Source organism: Montipora foliosa, chromosome 9 (assembly GCF_036669935.1).
Source record: "Montipora foliosa isolate CH-2021 chromosome 9, ASM3666993v2, whole genome shotgun sequence".
NCBI classification, from domain to species: domain Eukaryota; kingdom Metazoa; phylum Cnidaria; class Anthozoa; order Scleractinia; family Acroporidae; genus Montipora; species Montipora foliosa.
This window is the reverse complement of record NC_090877.1, coordinates 25,381,282-25,388,781: the sequence shown is the minus strand read 5'-3', so window position 1 is coordinate 25,388,781 and position 7,500 is coordinate 25,381,282.

The following is a 7,500-nucleotide window of genomic DNA, read 5'->3' as shown; positions in this document are numbered from 1 at the left end:
ACGCACGTATCAGCCAAAGGAACAAATTAATTTTAAACATTTCTTCCATTTTTGCGGGTATCAGTGTTTTCGCACTTTTAGCTAGTAACAAATTTTGGACGTTGACAGGCTCCTCCTGGTTGACAAAAAGTAAATGATCCATTCTTTGGGTTGTAGATTAAATTTGCAATTGAGTGCAATTTCTTTCTCTTTCATTTATCGCTTGGGGAGAAAAAACTGCGTTGAGCCGTAATATGTCACTGACGTGACAGAATTCTTCGCCGCACATGAGAACTTTGAATTTCACACTTTAAATTTGGAAGTGAGAGGACAACTGGTTTTATAAAAATTGTAACAAAGATATAATATATCTGGCCTTACACATACTAAACGAAGTGCATCAGTTGATACAGCGTTCTTTCAGCGTGAGATTTTAAATTTCTTCTGATCTTTTTTAACCCACCCCACATCGCCATTGTCACATTCTAAGAATAAACAACTGGCTAGCTATTTATACATTTATTACATACATGGTAATATGTAATACATACATACATACATAGTTCAATAACTTAACAGACGTTTTTGAAGCCGAAATACTTTTAAGAGGTTAAACTTCTGTCATTAGCCCACTTTTGATATATTAAAATTCAGTCGTGAACAAAAGGCATCATCTCGAGGCTCTGTGGAATAAACTCATACAAATCCTTGTATTTATTCCCCGAAGCCTCGAGATGATACCTTTTGTTTAGCACTGAATTTTAATACATCTAAAGTGGGCTATTGAGTGCATTTCTTAGTCTCACTAATGCGATGCATTTTTCAGTCCGTATATGGGCCGACTAGACATTTAACGGTCCTTAGAAACCGTACGTATGCTGAATTTACAGACCGTATCAGTTCTCTACCTTTATGTCGCAGATATCCCGAGGGTGGTCCTTTATGCACAAACTGATAAATGAAGTCGTCGGGAAAGCATAAAAAACCATGGAAAATGCAGAAGGGCAAAATTTTCGAATGGCTGGCTTCTCTTGACTTGAAATCCAGTTGCGCCGGATTGCAACGGCAACAGCATTTTATTATAATTATTTGTTACCCATAATTACAGTGTAATTAGAGGCATAGTTATTCGAAGTGGGCAGCAATTAAACATAATAGCACAGCCTCAATAAAGAAAATAAGAATAAGTGTAGTAATGAATAAAGGAAAGAAAGATTAACTGCGATCATATCAACATAAACTTTTATGTGATCGTATTTTAATTAGTATAGCTCAGGATACAACCATTAAGGTAAATTTTGGAAATGGCCAGCTATCATATTTTTAAGTCATTTAATTTCATTTGGTTCTTAATTGTCCCTAAAGAGCCCTTAATAAGGAAAGAGGTTAACCAAATAACTCTCACCAATATGCAAAAACGTTTTTTCACCTACCTTAAATTCTGGAATACCCCCTACCACTTCTTCTGTCAAAGTGAATATGTCACTCTTGCCCGATAATGATTCCACTGCTCTCACAATTAATGGAGGCCGCCAGAACAACAACCAGTGCATTCCGTGCTGTGGATAAAAGCCACAAGAACTTCCTGCAGGCTCGCTGCAATGTGGTTACATATTCATCCTCTTTCCATTTGATACGATTTATCTTCTTCAAGCAGAACAACAACAAAATACAGCAGAACCCCAGCAAAAAGTCCCAAGGATTAGTTTCTTTAAGTGTCATTGTCTGAGAAAGTGTTCCAGGGGCCAAAAGTTGTGGTCAACCGATTTGGCTGAAACTTGGCACAGAAGTTGGGTATAATGAGATATTTCAAAAGCCACTTTGGCTTACTTCTCTGAGTTTTAGTTTTGGAGTTACAGAAGGGGTCTCATTTTTTGCCCTTTGAGTACCAAAAATCCAGCCTTCCAGGGGGCATTTTGAAAGTGTGATAAGACCCCACTGGTAAATTGTGCTGCCAAATGAATTTGACTATAAACTCTACTATAATAGAGCTTTCAGTTCATGCATGTAACTTTGTCCTCAATGTATTGCACAGAGAGGAGCCTGGGGCTAGACTTTGGCCAAAATTGATACTAAAATTACAACCCCGGGGGGGGGGACTCCCATATGAAACAGACGAGGATGCTCGTCGTCTCGCTTAGGGGTGTAAATTTTGGATTTTGGTCTCGCTTAGGGTGTTCTGGGCAAAGCGCAAATATTTTATGCCACCAAGGTCTCGTTTAGGGTTCCGCGAAGTAACACAGAATTACGCGAAGAGAAACAGAAGTCAAATTTCCTTTTAAATTTTCTTTTTAGATAAAAGCATTCGATGATTATGCCTTTTTATCATTAAAACTCATTGCGTGTCGTATTTTTGTGTTTTTAAACGGTCTCTTTTAGGGGTCAAAATTTGCTTAAGCCACGCCTAGATTGGTCTCCTTTAGGGGTTAAATTCAAAATTTCCGACGAGCATCCCCGTCTGTTTCATATGGGAGTCCCCCCCCGCGGGATTACAACCCAAAATAGCCATTTTTCAAAATTTCACTTTATTCACCTGCCTTCTTGCATAACTTCCAAACCTATACCACTGTTTACTTTAGTCACCCAGTTATCAAAATCAGTTGAGAAAAAATTGGCTTGTTATGGTTTATTGAATTTTTGGAACAAACACTTCATGCCCCTCTAAGGCGATGCAAAATGGAATTTTGAGCCTAATTCAGGCCATAAACAAACCAAATTGTTGACAAGAAGCTCTTATTCTGTATTTGGTAAGTGAAAAGGAATTGTCAAAGCCAAATCAGTTTCGTTGTTTAGAAATAACGCCGATTCTTACCTTAAAATTAATCTAAAACGGGCCTCTGATTAGCGCAACAAACACAATTTAGCAAATCAAAGGTGATTTTATTCTTTGAAAACCTAGTAACCACCATAGAACACAAATGATGATGTTCTGATGTACATATAACAATCTTTTTACAAGATGCTTAAATTTTTCTTTGATTTATAGTCAGTCTCACGTCATATTTCCAAGCATGGAAACTCTCCATATTTTGTCAGGCCCATTTTTTATATTTCTACCAGACAAATTTTGCTTATCAGAAGGTTCGTTAACATGTAATCTTCGTCTGACCTTGTAATAGCCTGAATAGTTGTTTTAAATACCCATCAGCAAAGGAGCATGACCATACATACGTAGATTTAATACACAGACATATTCGATCTTCAGTGAGCAGTATCGAGGTGAACTGTGATTTTCCGAGTTCTTTAGAGCTGAAAAAATGAAACCATCCATCCACCGGTTAGGAGAGCTGGATAACAAAAAGCTTGTTTTGCTTTTATAAAGAAAATAACCCAAACAAACCCTTGCATTGAGATGATGCACTTGTTACTACATCAAGCTAGCTGGCCCGACAGCTGGCCCGCCATTTTGGACTTGAAGAGTGTGGGGACTGGACCGAGTTCCGGTCCAATCCTTCTCCCGTTTCGCGGGATTTTTTTCTGTTTTTCATCAGGTGTGTTCGAAATTCTAGAAAGTGGTCTGTTTCAGGATAATTTTCGATGGCACTTTATTCCTTTGAAGGGGTAAATGACCAGTGCAGTGTCACGTCATGGGCTGTGCAAGAAACAGGAAGGCTTCCTTTGTTGTCTTGCGATAGTGACATGACTGCATGATTAAAGCACAAGTAGAGGAGTTCAGATGTGTCCGGGGAAGAAGAGGAAGAACTGGTGATGCCAAAGCTACAGGTGCTTCAAAATATCAGTTAGGGATCGTAAACGCAAATGATTTTTATCGCAGTTTACGAGACTCTTTTGCTTGAAAAAAGACAATGATAAATACCGGTAATATACGATGTTGTCTCAAATTGTTTGTTCACATAGTTGATTGATTCCCATGTTAATTTCCTGGGTCCTTACGAAGAGTACTAAACATTCAACAAACTCATCGCGGCAATATCTTCATATATATAAATATATAAATAACAATAACAATAATATTAAATAACTTGAAGGCTGTTTTTTGTCTGCTCGAGCTGTTTGTTTACTTTCAGCTTGTCACGTTTGGCAATGCACAATTCCACCGGTCTCCTTTATTTGCCTGTTTTGTCGAAGACAAGTCAACTTAGAATAGGCTTAGCTACATAATTCCGCAGGAATGGTTTTAGGAATTTTAGACACGAAAAATAATTTTAGAAAATCTTAAGAATATTCGAAAAAAATTGACAAATACTAGAACTTAAATAGCAGTATATATAGGAGAATACTGAACAGCAACATTTCATAGGCAGAAACGTTGAAAAAACGTTTATATTTTTCTGTATTCCTACCAACCAAGAGAGGGCTCAGTCCACCTACATGCTACAACAGTGTCTAGAGTACTGTTCACTAAGCATAACAAATCAGCAGTTTTCAGAGTCATCTACAATACAACTATCAGCGGTTATTCACCAAAAGAGGCCCTCGCTATCAAAAAAGAATAAAAATTTTATGAGCTTTTTTAGGAAATTTTAGAGAGTTTTAGCAGACAACACTCTTATTTAGGTATATTTTTTCATTATTCTGTTAATTAAATAGTTAAATTTATTTTAAACAATTTTTTAATTAAATAATGAAACATTTTTTTCTAAATATACACAAATCTTCCGTGCTCTTCCAGAACGATTCAGAGTCAGTTCCCATTCAAGTACGACGTACGTCTGTTCATTGCCTATGCATTATTCCAAGCAAATCCAATAATATCAACTAATTCGGTCGATTTTGCGACAACGTTTTAGTGACATTTTCTCCCTAAAAATGTCAATTTCGTCGAAAAACTTAGATGCAGCATGTTTGCAAAGATCTTCGACGAAAAAGGTAAATAATGGCAACCAGTAACTAAATTGTGCATTCCATGATAAGCGTGTGCACGTGACAAGTTTAATGTAAACAAGCAGCTCGAGCAGACAAAAAACAGCCTTCAAGTTATTCTTATCGTACTTTTTTTTTTTGGACAAATCTGATGAATGCTTAGTGCTCTTCCTAAGGACCCAGGATATTACCGGTAACATGCGAATCAATCAACCATAAACAAACAATTTGAGACGACAATATCGTAAATAACATATCGTCGTCTCTAAATCTCTCTTCAGCCACAAGAGTTCCCTAGATCACGATAAATGTCATTTGTGAGCGTATATGATCCCTAACTGATATTTTGAAGCACCTGTAGCTTTGGCATCACCAGTTCTTCCTCTTCTTCCCCGGACACATCTGAACTCCTCTACTTGTGCTTTAATCATGCAGTCATGTCACTATCGCAAGACAACAAAGGAAGCCTTCCTGTTTCTTGCACAGCCCATGACGTGACACTGCACTGGTCATTTACCCCTTCAAAGGAATAAAGTGCCATCGAAAATTATCCTGAAACAGACCACTTTCTAGAATTTCGAACACACCTGATGAAAAACAGAAAAAAATCCCGCGAAACGGGAGAAGGATTGGACCGGAACTCGGTCCAGTCCCCACACTCTTCAAGTCCAAAATGGCGGGCCAGCTGTCGGGCCAGCTAGCTTGATGTAGTAACAAGTGCATCATCTCAATGCAAGGGTTTGTTTGGGTTATTTCTTTATAAAAGCAAAACAAGCTTTTTGTTATCCAGCTCTCCTAACCGGTGGATGGATGGTTTCATTTTTTCAGCTCTAAAGAACTCGGAAAATCACAGTTCACCTCGATACTGCTCACTGAAGATCGAATATGTCTGTGTATTAAATCTACGTATGTATGGTCATGCTCCTTTGCTGATGGGTATTTAAAACAACTATTCAGGCTATTACAAGGTCAGACGAAGATTACATGTTAACGAACCTTCTGATAAGCAAAATTTGTCTGGTAGAAATATAAAAAATGGGCCTGACAAAATATGGAGAGTTTCCATGCTTGGAAATATGACGTGAGACTGACTATAAATCAAAGAAAAATTTAAGCATCTTGTAAAAAGATTGTTATATGTACATCAGAACATCATCATTTGTGTTCTATGGTGGTTACTAGGTTTTCAAAGAATAAAATCACCTTTGATTTGCTAAATTGTGTTTGTTGCGCTAATCAGAGGCCCGTTTTAGATTAATTTTAAGGTAAGAATCGGCGTTATTTCTAAACAACGAAACTGATTTGGCTTTGACAATTCCTTTTCACTTACCAAATACAGAATAAGAGCTTCTTGTCAACAATTTGGTTTGTTTATGGCCTGAATTAGGCTCAAAATTCCATTTTGCATCGCCTTAGAGGGGCATGAAGTGTTTGTTCCAAAAATTCAACAAACCATATTAAGCCAATTTTTTCTCAACTGATTTTGATAACTGGGTGACTAAAGTAAGCAGTGGTATAGGTTTGGAAGTTATGCAAGAAGGCAGGTGAATAAAGTGAAATTTTGAAAAATGGCTATTTTGGGTTGTAATTTAATTATCAATTTTGGCCAAAGTCTAGCCCCAGGCTCCTCTCTGTGCAATACATTGAGGACAAAGTTACATGCATGAACTGAAAGCTCTATTATAGTAGAGTTCATGGTTAAATTCATTTGGCAGCAGAATTTACGAGTGGGGTCTTATCACACTTTGAATATGCCCCATGGAAGGCTGGATTTTTGGTGCTCAAAGGACAAAAAATGAGACCCCTTCTGTAACTCCAAAACTAAAACTCAGAGAAGTGAGCCAAAGTGGCTGTTGAAATTTCTCATTATACCCAACTTCTGTGCCAAGTTTCAGCCAAATCGTTGACCACAACTTTTGGCCCCTGGAACACTTTCTCAGACAATGACACTTAATATGCCTAAAAGTGTTAATAACGTTAGGGATGAAGTCTCTTGGTACGTGCTTTAATCCTAACAGATTCTTTACTCGACCAAAGCCAATGGTGATAGCTGCAGTCAACACAAAACCACTGATTACTGGTACAGAAATGAATCGGACCAGGAAACCCAAGCGTAGGACACCCAAAAAACATTGAACCGTTCCGCCGCATAAAGCCAATGTTGTGGCATACAGTGGTTCCCCTCTGTCGAACTGGCTCACCGTAAGTGACGTAATTGCTGTTGGTCCGATGGAGACATCTTTACACCCACCAAATATACAATACCCAAAACATCCTAAATACGTCGAATGCAGCCCACATCGCAGTGGTAAATTAGCTACAGTAGCATAAAGCTAACGCTTGGGGGACAACCATCAAGCCAACAGTCAAACCGGCAATAATGTCCCGCAAAAGACTGTCAAAGCTGTAGTTGGGAAGCCAATAAGTGATTGGAACGTACTTGTTAAGACATTTTTTTCGCTCCTTGTCCGAATCTAGTGTATTTTGCACCGGCAGCTTGATTTTTACAGCCAATGAGAGGAATGCTTTCCGAAATTTCCGATGTTAAACTGCGAAGTTTATTGGAGCTGTTCATCACTACGAAGTGATGGGTTAGGGTTAGAAGGCAAATTTATTTTTTCCATTAATGAAAGAACCTTTTCGAGCAATGACAAAACTCTTTCCATCCACTGATCGTACTATTTCTATCCATGGTAT